The sequence below is a fragment of the Canis aureus genome, chromosome 33, assembly GCF_053574225.1.
Source record: "Canis aureus isolate CA01 chromosome 33, VMU_Caureus_v.1.0, whole genome shotgun sequence".
Taxonomy (NCBI): domain Eukaryota; kingdom Metazoa; phylum Chordata; class Mammalia; order Carnivora; family Canidae; genus Canis; species Canis aureus.
The window spans coordinates 12726457-12747660 of record NC_135643.1 but is presented as its reverse complement, the minus strand read 5'-3'; the positions used below and the strand labels follow the sequence as shown (position 1 = coordinate 12747660).

The 21204-nt window shown below is 37.5% G+C and overlaps 1 long non-coding RNA gene and 1 pseudogene across 5 annotated transcripts in view; one reads left to right on the top strand and one right to left on the bottom strand.

The window, feature by feature from the left end:
- Positions 1-1439: 1439 nt before the first annotated feature.
- LOC144304337 (uncharacterized) overlaps positions 1440-21204 on the top strand; it is a 31695-nt gene continuing 11930 nt past the window's right edge. The window contains exons 1-4 of one of the 5 annotated variants that reach the window (XR_013371235.1): positions 1440-1653; positions 2834-3178; positions 5497-5581; positions 6022-6098. This is a non-coding gene — a long non-coding RNA (uncharacterized LOC144304337). Of the gene's footprint in view, positions 1808-2833; positions 3179-5496; positions 5582-6021; positions 6099-21204 lie in introns of all 5 variants that reach the window. The other 4 variants (XR_013371237.1, XR_013371233.1, XR_013371236.1 and 1 more) reach the window with 4 other exon arrangements.
- LOC144303911 (importin subunit alpha-1 pseudogene) lies at positions 8352-10457 on the bottom strand (annotated as a pseudogene).

Below are 21204 nucleotides of genomic sequence, written 5' to 3'. Positions count from 1 at the left end.
GGACATAAACCCCATGGGGGGGGGGGCTGTCAATCACTTTGTAAGAAAAGCATATGAGATTGGGTATAATCTATAATCTGTCACACCCTCCCTCCAAGGCAAGGAGGACCCACTCCATAGAAATATCATGGCCTTTCTCTTCTACTCAAGAGTAGGAAAAATAGCCCTATTCATCTTCTTACAGGAATGGACAAAATGTTTCCTCTAAAAAAAATTAAAATTGTATATTTATATCCATTTGGAGGTATATAAACTTGTTTTTGCTAAATGAATCCATCAATGGGCATCTTTAAACCATATTAATGTTAGGAGTTGTCAGTTAGGGTATAGATGTGGACTCAGGTTTCTAATTAAATTATTGTGGTATTGTGATTTATAATAAGAGATACATACAATTTAGCTTTGAACAACATGGGTTCAAACTATTTGGATCCATTTATACATGAATTTTTTTCAATAAATATAGGACAGTACTGTAAATGTATTTTCTCTTATGAATTTTTAAATAACATTTTTTTCCTCTAGCCTATTTCTCTACTTCATATAACATGCAAAATATGCTAATTGACTTATCAATAAACCTTCTGGTCAACAGTAGGCTATCGGTAGTTAATTTTCTAGAGAGTCAAAAGTTATATGCAGATTTTTGACTGCAGGATACTGGCATCCCTAACCCCCAGGGTTATGCAAGACTCAACTGTCTTTGGTCTTCATCCTATTTCTGAGACAGAGCTCCTAAAACCCTCAAAATTTCCTAAGTGATGAGAGCTATAAGAGTTTCTTTTATGTTAGTGAGGAATTTTGGACCCAACTAGTTAAGGCAGGGTCTGGTTACCAAAGGAACCAACCAACCGTGTGAGTAGAAGTTTGAAATTTTCAGTCCCACCCCCTGACCTCTCCAGAAGGAGGAGGGTCTGGAATTTGGATCAGTTGTCCAAGGCCAATGATTTAATCAATCATGCTTAAATAATGGTGCCTTCATAAAAACCCAAAAGGACAGTTCAGAGAGCTTTCAGGTTGGTGAACACATGAAGTTCTAAGGAGATTCATACACTCGGAAAGAGAATGAAATCTCTCCCTTCTTTCCCCATACTTTTCCCTATATTTCTCTAACATCTATTTGTTCTTGAATTATATCTTTTTATGATAAACTGATGAAGTAGTAAGAAAATGTTTCTCTGAGTTCTGTGAGCCATTCCAGCAAATTAATCAAACCCAAGGAGAGGGTATTTGGAACCTTTAATCTATAGTCAGTTGGTCAGAAGCATGGGTGACAACCTGGTCTTGTGATTTGTACCTGGAGGCAGAGTGGGAGAGGGGGCAATCTTGTAGACTGAACCCTTTAACCTGTGGGATCTGATGCTATCTGCAGATAGTGTCAGAATTGAGTTGAATTCCAGAACACTGAGCTGGAATCCTGTTGCCTGGTGGTATGGGGAACGCTCCCCACATATACACATTGGAATTGGGTGTAGAACCCTTGAGATATATTACAACTTGGAACCAAAGAGTTACTTTACTCTTGCAATATCAGTTAACTCATAACTTTATATCCATCCTGAAAGCATGGCAAGAAATGAATAACATTTAAATGTACCCAATTAAAAATGCAATAGTTAAGACTTTATGATAAACTTGAAAGTTTACTCGGAGGTGAGTCTCTTGAATTAATTTCCCTTTGGAATCAGAAAAAGGGTTCAAATAATTTGGCTAAAGTACACACTGAATCCTAAATTCAAATAAGAGAAAGAAACAGCAATTAATTGAAATATTTTATGCTGCATGATGATCTAAAACCTAGTTGCAGGTAAGAGTAGCTTAACATTCCGTTTCTTATTTTTAAATACAAAGTTAATAGAGTTGTAGACTGGACTTAAGTAAATTATTGTAGAGCAGGAAAAGTAACATTCCTTCTCTACTTTTCTGAGTTCTTAGCTGAGACCTCCTTGATAATAGATCAACAAGAAAGAAAAAGTTATTAACATGTATATCTCATACATATGTGGGAGAAACCCAGGAGAAAATGAGTAACTCTGTGTGGTGACTTAAAATTCAGGCTTGCATGTCATCTTAATAAGAAAAGGAAAAGGGGGAAGTAGACTTTTTAGGGGAGAGTGTAAATGATTTTTAGATGATATGAATAGTCTCTTAGAAGAATGAATAGGAAATCTGATAGTTTGTGTTGCAGCTGGTTTGGAAGTGGTATGGACTTCTAGTCTCCTCTCATGTGATGAGGCTCCTGGGAAGAGATAATTGGGTCCCTTTTGGAGGATCTGTCTTTAGGCAAATAAAGAGAATTCAGAGAGAGCCTTTCCCTGTATCTGCTGTTTTTCAAGCAAATAATCAACTAGAAATAATAAATATACTAAAAGTGACATATTTTGAAATAACATTCTGCTACTCTTCATTATCAAGAATCACGAGCAAAATAGTTCTTAAAATAAGTGCCTTCTAGGCATTTGAAGTCTCAACTTCAAATGAAGTAGGGTTTTATTTTTTCCCTCAGACATTTAAAAAAATCTGTTAAATACTTAAAAACCTCCACCTTCAAAAAAAAATTCCACTTTCAGACATCTCTATATTTTTCTCCATTGCAAGAAAATTTTAGTTAAGCAACCATACCTTCAGTCAGCCTTTGTCTAAAACGTATTGAAGTCTGAGTGAAGACATTCCAAATAGAGAGCTGATCAAGCTTGAAGCAGGGAAGCAAAAAGAATATCTATATGGATGGACTCTCAGTTCCATGCCCTGCTCAAGACAATATTGCTAGATTCCCACCAAGATTCTCTCTGGAATTTGAGACCCCAATAAAAATTTTTTTCCCTCTCTACAGATTGGGGAAGACTCTTGCGTGAGAGGAAACTATCCTCCACAGTGTCCTCAGACTCCAGAGTTAGCTCAGACTTGGTAGCGAAAGCCAAGGAGTGAATCCAAGAACTGCCTGAGAAAAAATAAGCTGTGACTGCCCTCTGCTGGAAAGGTCTGGATGACCAGCCTCTCTGAGACCCTCAGTACCCCCCAGATGCCAGGTCCCCTCCACTTTCCCTTGGCCACCTAAACCCATAAATATTTTCTCTGAGCTAGTTGCTATAGTCTCTATTCTCCCTGTTCCAACTTGCCACCATGCTGGTTCTCTCTTCTCCCAAGAGCTGAACTGTGGCTCCTTAAGCAGTGCTAGGTAAGTAAACCTTGGGTTTCTGCTTTCCCTAATTACTAATCATGGTGACGTTCTGCTACAAGCCTGTCCCTTCTCTCCGTCCCCCAGATCCATCCAAAACAACAAAATACTTCATCTTTAGAGCTGAGTGAAAAGGGCCACCAGCATATCTGGCTACTGTACAATTCACTAATTGCTCTATACATTTGCTGAGTTACTTTCTTATAATACAGAGCTATGGGCTATGGATATTTAAAAGGGTTAGAAGAAATAGTACGACACTGAAAAAAACAACAACACTGAGTTAAAAAGAGAGCTGAGTTCTAATACTAGTTTTATCATTGTCCTGTTGATCCATGTTGGAATGGAAACTATATCGTGATTCCCAATTTAAGATCCTTAGAGATTCTAGAATGTAATAAAAAGATATATGAACTACAGGGCCCTATGCATGAATGACAATGCATATGCTAACTAAAACATTATAATTCTAAAGATTTTAATTATATAGCTTTTAGTAAAATATATAATTAAAATAACTTTTTCCTAGATTAACACAAGTGGTTATTTTTGTTTTAATTTGTGAATTATTATTTAAATAACTCAAAATATTGGAACCTCACCTCTCTGTGAGTTTAAATGACTTTGTTATCATTGAAGCCAAAAATTATTTGATACATCATCTTCATCTGTATAATTTTCAGCTACTTCCTTAATCATCTCTCCCATAGTTACTTTTGAGAATCCCTGGGGAGTTCCACAAATGCCCACACACCAGTGAAATCCTATTCTTGTCCTCCTGTCAACTACATGGTGTCTGCTGTCTGCAAATCTGTCTGAAATTGCAAAAACCACCACCCTGGTTGCAGACACCTTCTAGGGATGTCTGCCAAGCTCAAGATGATGTCTTCTTGAATTGCTGACAGGCTCATATACCCTATAGATTTTACTGCACTTCGGCTAAGCCAGATTCAGTACAGGAGGAAGAAGAATGGCTTCTCTCTATAAGGCTCAGGTGGAGCCATGGACCCTAGCCAAACAAAGAGCTAGAGGAGAGTCCACATGCTTACAGTAGTCTCTGAGGCCCGACCTCACTGCCTCTTCATTCTCTGGAATGGAGAAAGGGGGGAAAAATCATTCTCTCTAGACTTTGTTCACCACACAAATTAGTTAATTCCCTGGCACATCAGATCTCTTGGTGAACAGATTTGTTCAGTGAAACCAATAGAAGAAGAAGTAATAATAAAAGAAAATCTTGGTGGTGGCAAAACTTGAGAAATTATGAGCTGGGTAATGCTTAAGCCCTCTTTCAGGACCTTCTTGATGGTACAGTCCTGCCATCAACTTGTCCTTACCAGGAAGTAGGAGTTTGCTTGATCTGGCTTTCCTGAATTACTTCTTTCCTATCACCATTCCTACCACTACCACCTCCCACCATCCAAAATTTGTTATCAATTCTTCCCTCTTTTGTCCTATCAAGCATTACATATCTATCAAGCACAGTCTTTATTATCTACTGTTTTTGTTTTTCCTACTCTCCAATGTCACCGAAGAGCAATTTGAGAGCTTGGTATTGTTGATAAGCTTCTTTAGTCTTATAAAAAAAGATAATATCCACTGAGTGCTTATACTAGGTGTTGAGAGATACCCTCTTATTTTGGGTCATACTGTGATAAACACATCCCTATCCTCATTAGAGGATAAAGAAAATGGAGTCATTGGTTCATAGCTGATAAAATGGCAGAGCAAGGATTCAACACCAAATCCAACTTCAAACCTACCCTCTGGAATCTCTCTCCAGAAAAAGCTAAGAACAAAGAAAGAAACAAGAAGAGGCTTCAGCAACCAAAATATATTTCACATAATCTATGCATTAAAATGTGTTAACTCATCTCCAAAGAACCCCCCCCCCAGCTCTTAATCAGAATATAAATATTGAAGCTAATCCTAGATTATCTGTTTTTTAAATCTATGTTGGATAGGAAACAGCATGCAGAAAGAACTGAGAGGAATAAAAGATGCAATTATTAGATTCAGAGAAAAAAGAGACAAGAAAACTATAAAAATTAGTTTTGCAAACTGAAAAATTCCCAGGAAGATGGGACTATTTAGAGACAAATAGCTCTAGATCCTCATAACAAATTAGTACAGTAGTTGACGTTCATAAATTTTGGGGGCATCTGAGGGCAACTTTTGTAACTTATAATAACTGTTCAATCTTCCAAAAAGACAAGAATCCTTTGCTATATGTTCTCATTTATACTATTTTTCTTTCTTTCTTTCTTTCTTTTTTTTTTTTTGTACTTAAAAATAACTTCTGGGGTGTCTGGCTGGCTCAGTCAATACAGCATGCAACTCTTGATTTCAGGATGATGAGTTCAAGCCCCACATTGGACATGGAGCCTACTTAAAAAAAAGAAGAAAGTAAGTAAAAAAGAAAAGACCTTTTTGTGTTAAGTATTCTGGTATCACTGTTTACCCAACATGAAAATTGAACTTATAAGAACATTCAAGATTCTACTACTGAAGTCTATACACAATATAAATCCATTTTTTAAAACATAAGAAGGAGCCAAACAATGGTTTGTTTAGGATTACATGATCAAACAATTTAATACAATGCATTATGAAAACAATTTTTTAGATGCAAGGGAGTAATAGCCCTAAAATATAAGATAGGACTTTCCTCTAGGAGGAGATAGGCAGATGGAATAAGTAAATATCCCAATGTTAACATGAACAAAGGATTTGAACAGACACAAAACCAAAGAAGCCAATAGGAACATGAAAGGATGCTCAGTATCATTCCTCATTAGAGAAGTGCATATCAAAATCATCATGAGATACCATTTTTCACCCACTAGGATGAGTATACCAAAAAACCAAACAATAAGAAGTGTGTCCAGAGGTGTGCAGAAACTGGAATCCTCTTACATTGCTGGTAAGAATGTAAAATGAAGTAGCCACTTTGGAAAACAGCTTAGCAGTTTCCTAAAAAAGTTACACTTGCCATTTAATTTAGCAAATCCGCTCTCAAGAGAAATAACATATATGCACGCAAAGAAGGTGTGCACAAATATTCATAACAACATGATGCACAATAATGAAAAACTGGAAATAGCTCAAATGTCCATCAGATGGTGAGTAGGTAAAATGTGGTAAATCCATAGAATGGAAAACTATTCAGCAATAAAAAGGAATGAGGCTCTGATATATGCCACAATGTGCATGAAACTAAAAAATGCTCTCTGACAGAAACCAGACACAACATCAATATGTATGACTCTATTTATGTGAAATGTCCTAGAAAGGCAAACATATAGAGAAAGTAAACTAGTAGTCTGCTAAGGGTTGGAGGTAAGGAAAAAAGGAGTGGCTAAATGGGCACAAAGTTTTTTCTTAGGGCAATGGAAATGTTCTAAATTTAGATTCTGGAAGATTGTACAACACTGTAAACATACTAATATTCATTTAAGTATCCACTTAAAATGGATGAATTCTATGATATGTAAATTGTATCTCAATAAAACTCTTTAAAAGCCCATAACAGATTTCAACTTTTTCCTCTTTAACATTCTAACAGACTACCCACATTATTCAACATCCTCATGAAACTTTTCGTAATTGAAGCAACACATGACTATGCTGTTCATGTCCTTGTAGTTTGCATAACTGACAGGTGGAAAAGAGAGGCTTAATTACCCACAAATTACTCTCATTATCATTCCTTCCAATTTAAACAACCATAGAGTGGTTATGAGTAATGTCACTAAAAATGTGCCCGTTTGCAATTTCACTAACAACAGGAAATAGTGATGTCTGGTGACCTTTGAATCATTGTCCGTGATAACATGGGTACACCTAGCTTGCAGCCCTGCCTCTGCATTGGATCATGCAGGAATATGTCATACTTTTGTTTTGTTTTGTTTTTTTAAAAGATTTTATTTATTCATGAGAGACACAGAGAGAGCAAGAGTCAGAGACACAGGCAGAGGGAGAAGCAGGCTCCATGCAGGGAGCCTGACATGGGACTCGATCCCAGGTCTCCATGATCATGCCCTGGGCCGAAGGCAGGTGCTAAACCACTGAGCCACGCAGGGATCCCCTATGTCATATGTTCTAAAGCCAAAGAAGCAAAGTTGACAGTCACCCTTTTTTTAAAAAATAAACCTTCCTTGATTCACCTTTACAATTATATGAACTGAGGATCCATCTCCAGGGCAAGATGGAAAAGTAGGTAAAAGGAAGCTGAAATGCATCAAATCCAATAAGAAAAAGAAGGAAGTGAACCTAGAGGCATATTTTCTATTTCTCTGAGAAAGTACTCTTTTGGTTCTTCACATAGAACTTGGCAAAGTTAAGAGTTCCTATCATTTATATTTTCCCAAAGACGTAGGTGAATGTTTGTGTCATAGTTGTTTTCAATGAAGACATACTTTTTAAATTTATGTCTAGTGTATTACTGCTCTATGGAGCTTATAGTTTTTTTTTTAATATGGCTGTTTTGAAAGTCTTTTAAAAGACCGATGATGAACTTAATAGCTTTGTTTATCCTTTTGGGTAGATCGGGTTCTTTCTACCCTGCAAAATGAAAAAGTTATTTGGGGAAACACAGCATAGAACGGCATATTTTTCTCAGATCTGTGGTATGTTGTAATGAAGCCAGAGCTGTCAGACGAAGGCAGAAAAGTCGTTGAGAGTGCATTAACAATGAAATGTGCACAGCCTAATTTTCTATTACTGGTGATGCAAAAGGAAAGTACAGCAGTACAGCAAGGGAATAACACAAATTGTTTTCCTCCTTATTTATCGCTTTATGTTCAGCCAGACAGAGCTAACAGGGAAAAAAAACAGCAATGGAGAATTCCCCACTTGCTAGTACAGGGATTTAGATTTAATAAAAGTTATTGATCATCTTAGAAGAAGTAACCTGGGCTGTTTGGTTTTCATTGGTCAGGGATTTCTTTTCTGGAATATTTTCATCTTCCATCTTCTCCTGATCAAGTTCAATCCTGGACCAGAAAGGGGACACTACTGGGGAAAATCTGAATAAAATCTATAGTTTAGTAAATAGGATTGTATTGATATTTATGTACTAGTTTTTGTGAGGTTTTTTTTTTAAGAAAAGAGTAGAATTTAATCTTTTTTATAGGACACTGTAAGATAGGAGATTCCACATAGAAATAAGAAACCACTGAGAAGAGGAGCTTCATACAGTTTGTACAGTTTGGAACTGGTCAAGTATAATTTCGTTGTAAAAAGTGCTACAATAACAAAACACATTTTAAAAGAGTTCTTAGTAGAGAAACAGTAAGACAAACTTCTTCCAGAGTACAGAACAACTTTCTGTCTCAGCTGTACAATCTAAAAGCTAAAGGTCCCAGGAGTGCCATCCTGAACTTGGAATGTATAGCCTTCAGAGATAGTTTTGGGCACAACATTCTGATCTTCCTCTTCTTCTACAGAGAAATACTTCTCAATCAAGTTTAATGAACCTTTGTACATAGACTCATTTTCATGGTTTTGTAGAGCTTCAATTTTGTCCAAACCTCCACATTCTTCAGTCATTATACTAAGTTTCTCTGTTTCACCTAGTTTCTCAGCAGCCTGAAAGATGTTTGAAATGGCATCCAGAATAACCAGAATGATTTTGGTATCTTTTGCAGTGAAGAGGTTCATCAATGGCTCTATTATGCCACAATAAACGAGGTATACAATCTATTCAACTGTTCCACACTTGTATAGTTGGTCACAGCCCATAAAGCTTCCTTTTGTGTCTTAAAGTCTGCCTTAGAGAGAACACTAATGAGGAATGGGACTAATTCACGATTCACAACTTGCTGTATCTGGTTATGGCGACCAAATGTGATGTTTGAATTTGTCCATGTAGCTTCCTTCTGAATATTAGGTTTGGGGTTCATTAGCAGGCTGGGAAAGACAGCAAGTGCTCCTGCATCTATTACAACCTGAGTCTGTTCTTCTGTCCCAGTGACAATATTTCCTATGGCTCTTAGCGCAGGAGTCACAATGGGTAATTCAGTAGCTCCTAGAAGCTTTACAAGTTGGGGCACAAATCCTGTTTACACAACTATTTCAATTCATTCATTTGGACCATCAGTAAGGTAGGAAATTGCCGAGCAGGTATCTGCTAATACTTCTGGATCATCATGATACAGGAGATGAACTAAGGTAGGAAGAATCTATCTGCTCAACAGCATCTAACTGGGGTGCAGGATTTTTGTTGCGACAAAGGTTTGAGAGTGTCCAAGTAAGGTTAGGTAAGTAACCACACGCTAAAGATGACATATCAGGAACTGCAAGGAGAGCCAACAGTGGGTCAACTGCACCATACTTGATAACCAAGTCTTGAAAAACTGAACCATCACCTGGAATGTTTCCTAGAGCCCATACAGCCTGTTCACTGATATGGGCATGGCAAGATGCCAACAGAGAAATGAATGCTGGGATAGCACCTCCGTCTACCATAGCCTTGGTCTGTTCTGATGTTCTGGAAGCAATGTTAGTGAGGGCCCAAGCAGATTGAAACTCAATAAGACTACAATCAGTTCTGCCCAAGAAGGACACAAAGTTTGGATTCAAACCAGCCCGGATTATGTTGTCTGTCTTTCCTTAGAAAGTAGTTTCCTAGCAGTTTGAGTAGCCTGGAGCTGGCTTTCCAAATTGTTGCTATTTACACCTTTGACAATGTCATCAACAGACCAATTTATAGCGCCCTGGTCGTTGAGGTTTTTCCTGCAGTGGAGAGGTAACGTCATCAGGAAATGAGCTTACATTTCTTCTTTTCAGCATCTGGTCATCCTTCTTAGCTTTCCTCAGCTCCACATTAACTTCTATTCGGCGCCGCCTCATTTCTGTACTGTCTTTCCCCTTGTTCTTGAATCCGTTAAGGCGGACAGCTGGTGAACTAGCATCCCCGTTGGTGGACCTGGTTATGCGCAAAGGGAGAAAGCTGCACGGCCGGCTCAGGCTTCCACGCGAGGCGGTGCGGGCGCGGAGGCTGCGGGTCAGCTGCCCCCTAAACGTCCACCACGGATCAGCCCAAAGACCGTGTCAGTGTACTAGTTTTGATCATTGTGCCAAGGCTACATACGATGTTAACATCGGGGAAAATGGGTAAAGGGTCCCAGGAGCTCTCTGTACTATCTTTGCAACTCTTCTGTAAATTCAAATATATTTCATAATAAAACCTCACTAAAGGAAAAAAGAAAAACTTGAGAGTTTTTCAAAACAAACAAAATTCTACTCCTCACGTAGGACCCGAATCTGGTATCTTCCCCATATCTGCTTTGGTTCCCACCCAGCCCGCCCTCGGTAGTGAGAGACAAAACTGGACACTATGTACTCTCGTGGTCTTTTGTTTCCTTATAGCACTTAGCACGTTCTAACTTTTTTTTTTTAATTTTTTTTATTTATTTATGATAGTCACATCAGAGAGAGAGAGAGAGAGAGGCAGAGACACAGGCAGAGGGAGAAGCAGGCTCCATGCACCGGGAGCCCGACGCGGGATTCGATCCTGGGTCTCCAGGATCGCGCCCTGGGCCAAAGGCAGGCGCCAAACCGCTGCGCCACCCAGGGATCCCCGTTCTAACTTTTATCACTGATGAACATGTTTAATGTCCCTGATTAGGAAGGCAGAATGGGTTAAAGCAACAACAAAACAAAAAAACAAAAACAATAAAAGAGAAATTTAAATCCTAGTTCTACCAAACTTGGGCAAAGGCCTTAATCTCCCTGGGCCTGATTCTTATCATCAGAAAAGCAAGAAAAATTAATTACGGATCAGATGTCATACATGCCTGAAGATCTTTAAGCAAAGCCTATCACATAGCAGATGCTCAGAATATCTTTATGTTATTGTTCCATTACTATGATTACTAGACTAAGTTTCTTGGTATCAGGAACTTTCTTGTTCAAGTTCACAGCAACTTGAAATGGAGATGATCAGAAATGGGCTAGTGAATTGAAACAGTTCAGAATGTTTTTACAGATAAGTTTGTTATTCTGATTTTATTCAGTATTATGTTTTAAATTGTTATTGTCTTCTTTACAGTGTTTTCAATTCTCAAAAGTACACATTTATGTTCTACTATATCTAGCCCAACACACTGAAGTTTCAAACTACAGGAAGTAGGAGAAAAGCAGTTTTTTTTTTTTCCTACAAAGTTACTGAGTAAACCTTAATATTTACCTTTTGTCTTGTCTTTGAAGCACCTTACCTCCCACTGCCCACTCACTAGCTTATGTCACATTCTTGGGCCTTTCAGGACATCTTTGAGGGGACCCTACTCAAAATCTGCCGTGCTCCCTCTGGTTTGTTAAGACCTTCATCCCAGATCACACAGCAACCTATGTATTCTAACCCTACTCATGTCTATGTGCTTTGGGACTTAACAAAAAAAAAAAAAAAGGATAGTGTTGGAATAAAATAGGATGAGATTTTCTCTTTTTAACAAACAAAAGTGTTTGTTAACATTCATTGTTTCTCGTTCATCCATTCATTCATAAAAGTGATTGATTGTTTAGCACCTACCAGCCATTAAGCTAAATGCTGAAAATACCAATTTGAAAAAAAAAACAAAAACCACAGTCCCTACCCTAGAGGATCTCATAACCTCTAGGAAGACAAACGTGTAAATGGCTCATTATAATGCATTGTGAAATGTGCAATAATAGAGATATTACAGAACATTATGGGATCATAAAAGAGCATTTCAATCTGGGGAGAACAGGAGCTTCATGACTCTAAAGCAGTGTTCTCAGCCTCAGCTGCCACAGAAATCACCTGGGAAACTAAAAAATACTCACTCCTGGGAGCCATCACATAAATTCTATCGTAATTGGTCTGGGGTATTGCCTAGGCATGAGGACTTTTTCAAGCTCTACAGTTTTAAAGATAAGCAGAAATTAACCAGGCTGAAAACAAAGAAGGTGAGGAGGGGCATGGAGAGAAGATATGTCAGGCAGAGAACTTAGGCCAAAGGCACCGAGGCAAGAAAGACGCCTAAGATACACGTTTCCGGTTTGTGAGAGTGCAGCGTTGCAAGCATGCTTTCAGTGTTCTGGGTGCAGTGGTGGGAAACGAGGCCAGAGAGGAGAGCAAGGAGGCCCTGTGCTGCTGTCAGGATAGCAGATGTGGGGCACAGATAGAACATGGTCAGATTTACAACATAGATAGCTTTCTCGGCTATCAGAGTAGAGGGGGAGTTTTAAATAGACAGGACTAGAGGCATGGAGATGAATCAGAAGATCCAAATGAGACATGATTAGGCCACAATCTGGAAACATTAGGAAGAGATTCCTAAAAACTGTTAAGGAAGTCATATTAGCTGTCCTTGTATACTGTTTGGATGTAGCAAAGAGAGGTTGAAGGAGAAATCTGGGGAACGGGTGGATGGAGAGTAATACCTACTGAGACAGAGAAGGTAGTAATGGCAGTGGAGTTAGAAGGAAATATGATATGCTTAGTTTGGAATACAATGCATTTGAGATGCCTGTGGAGTGTTTAGGTGGAGACAGTCTACCAACACACCTGGTCCAGTTCTAAGGATGGATGAGAATATTGACTTAGACACATTCAAGGTTGCTTTGGCTTTGGCTTGCTCTCAAAGCAGCAAATAAGCAATGCAAAAATGAGGATGAAAATGGCTGATATAGTTCCTCATTGTCTCCTTTTTACCTCAAGGAGATGCAACACAAATGCAGAGTCTTAACCATGTAAATGGACACTTTGTCCACCAGGACAAAAGAATTCTAGATCTCTGGGCTTAGTGACATTTTTACTCCCGGCTGTGTCAGTACCCAGCAACTTATGGTAACATTTGAAGCTATAATTCTCAATTCACAACCACATGGCGAGGACTGATGTCTAGGTTCTGAGCCTTGATCCTTGCTCTGCTAGCACTTGTGAAAATGCTTTATCTCCCAAAGTCCATTTGGTCACATACAACACTTAGGATTTTTTTGTTGGATCTCAATAGCCAACAATATTTGGAGGTAGGTGGATAAGGGTGAAGTCTCCCCACTACTTCAACACCAGGTCACAAAGAAAGCAAGTCTCAGACCAAATTCTTCTGTAAATACAGGCATTAATATTAGGCTATCAATTCTTATAATGGCTCTAAAACTTAGCAGAAAAAAACAATCTTACTATTAATCCCTCACTGTTTTGAGGTATTCGTGATCTCAGCTGGGTGGTTTTTTTCTTCAAGGCTTCCAGGAATCATGTTTTCCAGGGTTCTGGAGAAAGATGGATTGAACATCTAAGATGGCTCTTCATATGGCTGGTTTTGATGCTGGCTTTGGTTGGGAGCTCAGCCAGGGCCAGAACACCTGTGCGTATCCTTTTTATGTAGTGTGGGCTTCCCACAGCATGGAATCTAAAAGCAGGGCAACTGAGGTCTATACTCATAACTGGTATGCAGCCATTTCTGCCATACTCTTACCACTGATGCTGCCACAGGGCCTATCCATATTCAAAGGGGTGAAGAAACCAGCTCCTATAACTTGATGGGGCGAGCGACGAGGTCATATTACAGATTATTTGGTCTTCCATGGAGGATACAACCTCTCACTAATTAGCAAACCAGCACCACAGAGTCATGCAACCTGTTCTTTAAAAATGATGAAGTCTCCACTCTTTTCCTTTTTTGTTGCTCCAAAAATACTTTTCACACAAAGCTTCACTTGAGACAAGTGTAATAACATTCCAGAGATAGGGTTTGGCTAATTATTATTATTTTTTTAATATATGGTGTCAAAGAATCTGGACTGAGGTCCATGGGCCGCTTTAGAAATTAAACTGAGAATACCATCCCAAAGATCACAGTTTACAGAGCTCATTAAACTTAGATGAAAGTTTTGTGAATATCTCTAAAATATTCAGCACGTATATACTTTCACAGAACCTATGAGGTAGCATTTTAAAGTAATATAGCACTATCATCATAAGGCACTAGGAATTTGCCATATGCATTCGCATATGGGTTTCTGAGAGTAAGTTTATTCCCCACCTAGCACAAATCCCCCAGGAGACCAATGGAAACGAAAGTCTAAGACCCTCTTTGCAGAGACCTCAGGTTTGGATGTTTGAATTTAAAAGCCATTCGATACAAATTTTTAAACCATCTTTTCCTATTAAAAAAAAATATGAGAATGGATAAAATCACCAAGGAAAAGTGAATACAACGAGAAAAGCTGTGATTCTTGGCCAATTCCTGGGATTCATCAAATGTTAGGGGTCCCCAGAGGAAGACGAGTCAACAAAGGAGTCAAAGAAAGATTATGGGTATAAGTAGAAACAGTTTAGGCAATTCCCAGAAAAAGTGTCATCAACAATTTCCAGTGCAGTGAAGTAGTCTAGGCAAATCAGAATTAAAATGTTTTCACTGGCATTGGCAACTAGAAGTCACAAGTGAGCTTAGCAACTGCCCTTTCGATCAATCATGGTCAGAAGACAGCTCGTAGTAAGGGCTGGGTATAAATGTAAGCAAGTGAATACTGACTCTTTGAGGATGTCTCTGCCCAAGAGAAGTGGGCAATGCTCAGAAGGACATGCAGTTGGAGGGCAATTTTTAGATAGGGTGAGATCTAGGAGTGTTTCTAGAATGAGTAAAGGAGAGAAATATTGCAGATGCTGCAAAAAGAAAATTCATTCCTAATTAAGATTTCACAGGAGAAAAAAATAAGATAAAATTCAGAGTTACTACATTACCTAAACCCCAGAGAAAGGAAAGCAGGAGGGATGGAGATGCACTAAGAGCAGCAAAACATACAACTAAGTTGTAAATTATGTTTTGTTCTTACTAGATTTTTCTCCTTTCAAAGAGATGGCACTTTTTGCTCTTTTTCCCCCCTTTTAAACATAATGTATTTTGTTTCTGAAATAAGCATCTCATAATTTAAAATCTGATATATCCTTGTTAAGGAAGCAACGCAATAATGGTAAATCATAATGGAATACAAAAGTGTAGTCTCATGACAAATTTGCACCAAAGAGTAATGAATGGTGTATTTTTCTAATACTTAAAAGTAGAAATTTTATAATAATTTTAAAAATAATTAATATAAAAGAATGGCGTGTATTAGAGTATGGGCTAAATGGTGATAACAAAGAGGTCCTAAAGTGGAGCAGCTCATACCTGACAGCATATTAACTCTCTTTCTTTTGGGGGGACGGGAGTATAGTTAACATATAACATTATAGTAGTTTTAGATACACAACATAATGATTCAATATTTGTATTTGTAAAGTGATTACCACAACAAGTCTGGTTTATATCCATCACCACACAGAGATACGTTTTTTTTTTTTTTTCTTGTGAAGGGAACTTTTAAGATCTACTCTCTCAGCAACTTTCAAATATGCTCTACAGTCTTATTAACTACACCATGTTGTAGGTTACATCCCGGTAACTTATTTATTTTACAACTAAAAATTTGTACCTTTTGATCCCTTTGACCATTCTGCCTCACCCTACCCCTGCCTCCAGCAAGACCAATCTGTTCTCTGTATCTATGAGTTCAATTTTCTTTGGTGGGTTGCAGGATGAGGGGATGATTCCACATACAAGTGAGAGCACATGGTATTTGTCTTTCTCTGTCTGATTTATTTCATTTAGCATAACACCCTCAAGGACTATCCATATTGTGCAAATGGAAAAGATTCCTTCTTTTTTACGGCTGTATATTATATATATGTACCACTTTTTCTTTACTCATTCATTCATCAATGGACACTTTGGTTGCTTCTATATCTTGGCTACTGTAAATAATGTAGGAGTGAACGTGGGAATACCTATATCTTTTCAAAGTAGTGATTTTGTTTTCTTCAGATGAATATCCAGAAGTGGAATGGTTGATTGTATGGTGGTCCTATTTTTAATTTTGGGGGGAATCTCTGTACTGTTTTCAGTAGTGGCTTTACCAATTAACATCCTTCCAGTGGTGTGCAGAGGTTCCCTATGCAACATTCCTGCCAACATTTGTCATTTCTTATTTTTTTTTAATAAAGCCATTCTAACAGGTATGAGACTACCTCACTGTGGTTTTGATTTGCATTTCCCTGATGATCAGTACTGTCAAGCACATTTTTATGTACCTATTAGCCACCTGTATGTCTTCTTTGGGAAAATGTTTATTCAGATCCTCAGCCCATTTGTTAATTGGATTGTTTGGTTTCTTTGCTCTTGAATTGTATGAGTTCTTTACCTACATATTTTGGATATATGGCCCCTTCTCAGATATATGATTTACAAGTATTTTCTTTCATTCAGTAGGTTGTCTTTTTTTAAAAAAAAATTGCTATACTTATTGGTCAAGCTGAAGATTAAATTCTAGGCAAGGCAGGAGGGAAAAAATCCAAAATGCAAGTCATTCTTTTTTATTTTTTAAATTTCAGTATAGTTAACATACAGTATTATGTTAGTTTCAGGTGTACAATATAGTGATTTAACAATTCTATACATTACTCAGTGCTTATCATGATTAAGTGTGTTTTTAATTCCTTTCACCTATTTCACGTATCCCCCATTCACCTCCTCTGGTAACCATCAGTTTGTTCTCTATAGTTAAGAGTCTGTTTTTTGGTTTGTCTCTTTTTTTCTTTGCTTGCTTGTTTCTTAAATTCCACATCTGAGTAAAATTATATGGTATTTGTCTTTCTTTGAGTGACATATTTCATTTAGCATTATACCCTCTAAATCCATCTGTGTCATTGCAAATAGCAAGATTTCATTCTTTTTTATGGCTAATATTCCATTGTATGTATATATACCACTTCTTTATCCATTCATATATTTTTTTTAGATTTTATTTATTTACTCATGAGAGATGCACAGAGAGAGGCAGAGACATGGGCAGAGGAAGAAACAGGCCCCCCATGGGGAGCCTGATATGGGACTCAATCCCAAGACCCCAGGATCATGACCTGAGCCTACTGGCAGATGCTCAACCACTGAGCCACCCAGGTGCCCCATCCATTCATCTTCTGATGAACACTTGGGCTGCTTCTGTGTCTTGGCTATTATAAACATTACTACAATAAACATAGGAATGCCTATATCTTTTTGAAGTACTGTTGTGTTTTCTTCAGATAAATACCCAGAAGTGGAACTGCTGGATCATAGGGTAGTTCTATTTTTAATTTTTTGAGGAACCTCCATACTGTTCTCCACGGGGGCTACACCAGTTTGCATGCCTGCCATCAGTGCATAAGTTTCATTTATCTCCACATCCTTGCCTACACCTGTCGTTTCTTGTATTGTTGGTTTTAGTCTGACAGGTATAAGGTGATATCTCATTGTGGTTTTGATTTTGATTTCTCTGATGGTGAGTGATGTTGCACATCTTTTCATATGTCTGTTGGCCATTTGTATGTCTTTTTTTAGAGAAATGACTGTTCATGTCTTCTCATTTTTAATTGGATTATTTGTGGGTTTTTTGTGTTGAGTTGTGTAAGTTCTTTATATATTTTGGATACTAACCCTTTATCAGATATATCATTTATAAATATCTTCTCCCACTCACTAGGTTGTCTGTTAGAATTATTGGTTGTTTCCTTTGCTGTGCAGAAGCTTTTTATTTTGATGTAGTTGCAATAGTTTATTTTTGCTTTTGTTTTCTTTGCCTCAGGACACATATCCAGAGAAATGTTGCTATGGCCAATGTCAGAGAAATTATTGCCTGTGTTCTCTTCTAGGATTTATACAGTTTCAGATCTCATATTTAGATCTTTAATCCATTTTGAGTTTATCTTTGTGAATGGTATAAGAAAGTAGTCCAGTTTCATTCTTTTGCATATGGCTGTTCAGTTTTCCCAACACCATTTGTTAGAGAAACTATCTTTTCCCACTGCATCTTCCTGCCTCCTTTGTTGTTGAAAATTAATTGACCGTATAACTGTGGGTTTATTTCTGGGCTCTCTATTTTGTTCTATTGATCTGTGTGTCTGCTTTTGTGCCAGTACCATACTGTTCTGATTACTACAGTTTTGTAGTATATCTTGAAATCCAAGATTGTGATACATCTAGTTTTGTTCTTTTTCAAGATTGTTTTGGCTATTCAGGGTCTCTGATGGTTCCATACAAATTTTAGTATTATTTGCTCTAGTTCTGTAAAAAATGCTGTTGGTACTTTTTCATTTCAATGAAAGAAATTGAAGACAACAAACGCATAGTAAGATACTCTATGCTCATGCATTGGAAGAACAGATATTGTTAAAATATCCATACCATTCAAAGCAATTTATAGATTATTGCAATAATAATCTCTCTCTCTCTCTCCCTCTCTCTCTCTCTCTCTCTATCTATCTATCTATCTCTGTGTCTCTATGAATAAATAAATAAAAATCTTTTTAAAAAAAGATTTTGGACCATTGTGTTTTCATTTTCATTTGTCTCTACGTATTTTTAAAATTTCTTCTTTGATTTCTTGATTGACTAATTAATTGTTTAGTAGTATGTCATTTAGTCTCCATATATTTGTTTTCTTTCCAAAATATTTCCTGTGATTAATTTATATATTCAACACATTGTGGCCAGAAAAGATGCATGATATGATTTTAATTTTTTTTAATTTGTTGAAGCTTGTTTTGTCACTTCATATGTGATCTATCTGGAGAATGCCCCATGTGCACTTAAAAGGAATGTGTGTTCTTCTTTTCTAGGTTGAACTATTCTATATATATCTGTTAGATGCATCTGGTCCATTATGCCATACAAATCCATTCAACAAGGAAATTCTGTTTGGATAATCTGTTGAACTAAGTGGGATATTAAAGTTTCCTATTATTATTGGTTTTTTAAAGATTTTATTTATTTATTCATGGGAGACACAGAGAGAGGCAGAGACACAGGTAGAGGGAGAAGCAGGCTCTATGCAGGGAACCTGATGTGGGACTCGATCCTAGGTCTCCAGGATCACACCATGGGCTGCAGGCGGCGCTAAACCGCTGCATCACTGGGGCTGCCCCCCTATTATTATTGTATCACTATCAATTATTTCCTTTATGTTTGTTATTAGCTGCTTTACATATTTGGGTACTCCAATGTTGGGTGCATAAATATTTACAATTGTTTGATATTTACAATATCTTCTTGTTGGATTGTTCCCCTATGATTATATAGCATCTCTCTTTATCTCTTGGGACAGTCTTTGTTTTAAAGTCTATTTTGTCTGACCTAAGTTTGGCTACCCTAGCTTTCTTTTCACTTCCATTTGCATAATAAATGCCTTTCAATCCCTTCACTTTCAATCTTCATGTTCTTTAAGTCTGAAATGGGTCTCTTCTAGGCAACATATAGATGGGTCTCACTTTTTTATCCATTCTGTCACCCTATGTCTTCTAATTAAAGCCTTTAGTCAGCTTATATTCAAAGTAATTATTGATAGGTATGTATTCATTGCCATTTTGTTACTTGTTTCATGGTTGGTTTTATAGCTCTTCTCTGTCCCTTTTTTCTCTTATTCCTTTCTTTCATGGTTTGTTGGCTTTCTTTAGTGATATACTTGGATTCCTTTTTCTTTATTTTTTTGCACATCTACTAACTGGTTGATTTGTGGTTACCATTCAGTTTATATACAACATCTTTTTTTAAGATTGATTGATTGATTGATTGATTGATTGATTTAAGAGAGAGAGAGAGAGGGAGAGAGAACATGGAAGGAGAGGGAGAAGCAGGGAGCCTGACCTGGGGCTCGATCAGGACTCTGGGATTGTGACCTGAGCTGAAGGCAGATGCTTAACTGACTGAGCCACTCAGGTGCCCCTATTATATAATAGCTTACGCACACAACAGTCTATACTAAGTTGATGATCACAAAATTTGAATCCACTCTTTACTCTTCTCTCCCCCGTGTTTTGCGTACACTGTGTCATTCTTATTTTTATTGATTGGTTGATTGATTGATTTATTCATTCATTCATGAGAGACACACAGAAAGGAAGACACATAGGCAGAGGGAGAAGCAGGCTCCATGCAAGGAGCCTGATGCGGGACTTGCTCCCAGGGCTCTGGGATCATGACCTGAGCCAAAGGCAGATACTTAACCACTAAGCCACCCAGGTGCCCCAGTGTCATACTTTATATCCTTTTTTTTTTTTTTTTCTTTTTTTGTGACTCCTTTGACTGAATTTTATAGATATACTTACTTTTACTGCTTTTGTACTTCCTACTTTTCTTACTCTTACTTATGGTCTTTCCTTTCTACCAGAGTCCCCTTTAACATTTCTTGTGGGGCTGGTTTAGTGACTGAATTCCTTTAACTTGTGTTTGTCTGGTAAACTCTTTATTTCTCTTTCTTTTCTGAATGATAGCCTTGCTGGATAGAACAGTCTTAGTTACAGATTTTTTTCTTTTGGCAATATAACTATATTGCCACTCTCTTCTGGCCTGCAACGTTTCTGCTGAAAAATCAGCTGATAGCTCTATGGGGTCTCCCTTGTACATAACTTTTTTCCTTTTCTCTTGCTGCTTTTAAAATTCTCTTTTTAAGATGACTTTTTGCCATTTTAGTTGCTATATGTCTTGGTGCCAACCTCTGGGTTGATTCTGCTGGGGACTCTGTGCCTCCAGTATCTGTATTTCTGTTTCCTTCCCCAGGTTTGAGAATTTTTCAGCTATTATCTTTTCAAATAAATTATCTGTCCCATTTTTTCTCCCTTCATCTTCTGGGATCCCTATAATGTGAATGTTATTGTACTTGATGATGTCACTGAGTTCCCTAAGTCTATTTTCATTTTTTATCTTTTTTCTCTCTCCTGTTCAACTTTATTACTCTGTTTTCCAGATCATTGATTCACTCTTCTGCTTCCTCTAGTCTACTATTTTTTCCATCTAGTGTATTTTTAATTCCATTTATTATGTTAAGCCCTGATTCATTGTTTTTTGTTTTCTATCACTTTGTTAAGGGTCTCATTGATGTCTTCTACTCTTTTCTCAAGTCCAATGAGTGCCATTATGACCATTACTATAAATTCTTTATTTTGCATATTACTTATTCCATTCTGTTTAGCTCTCTTGCTTTGGTTT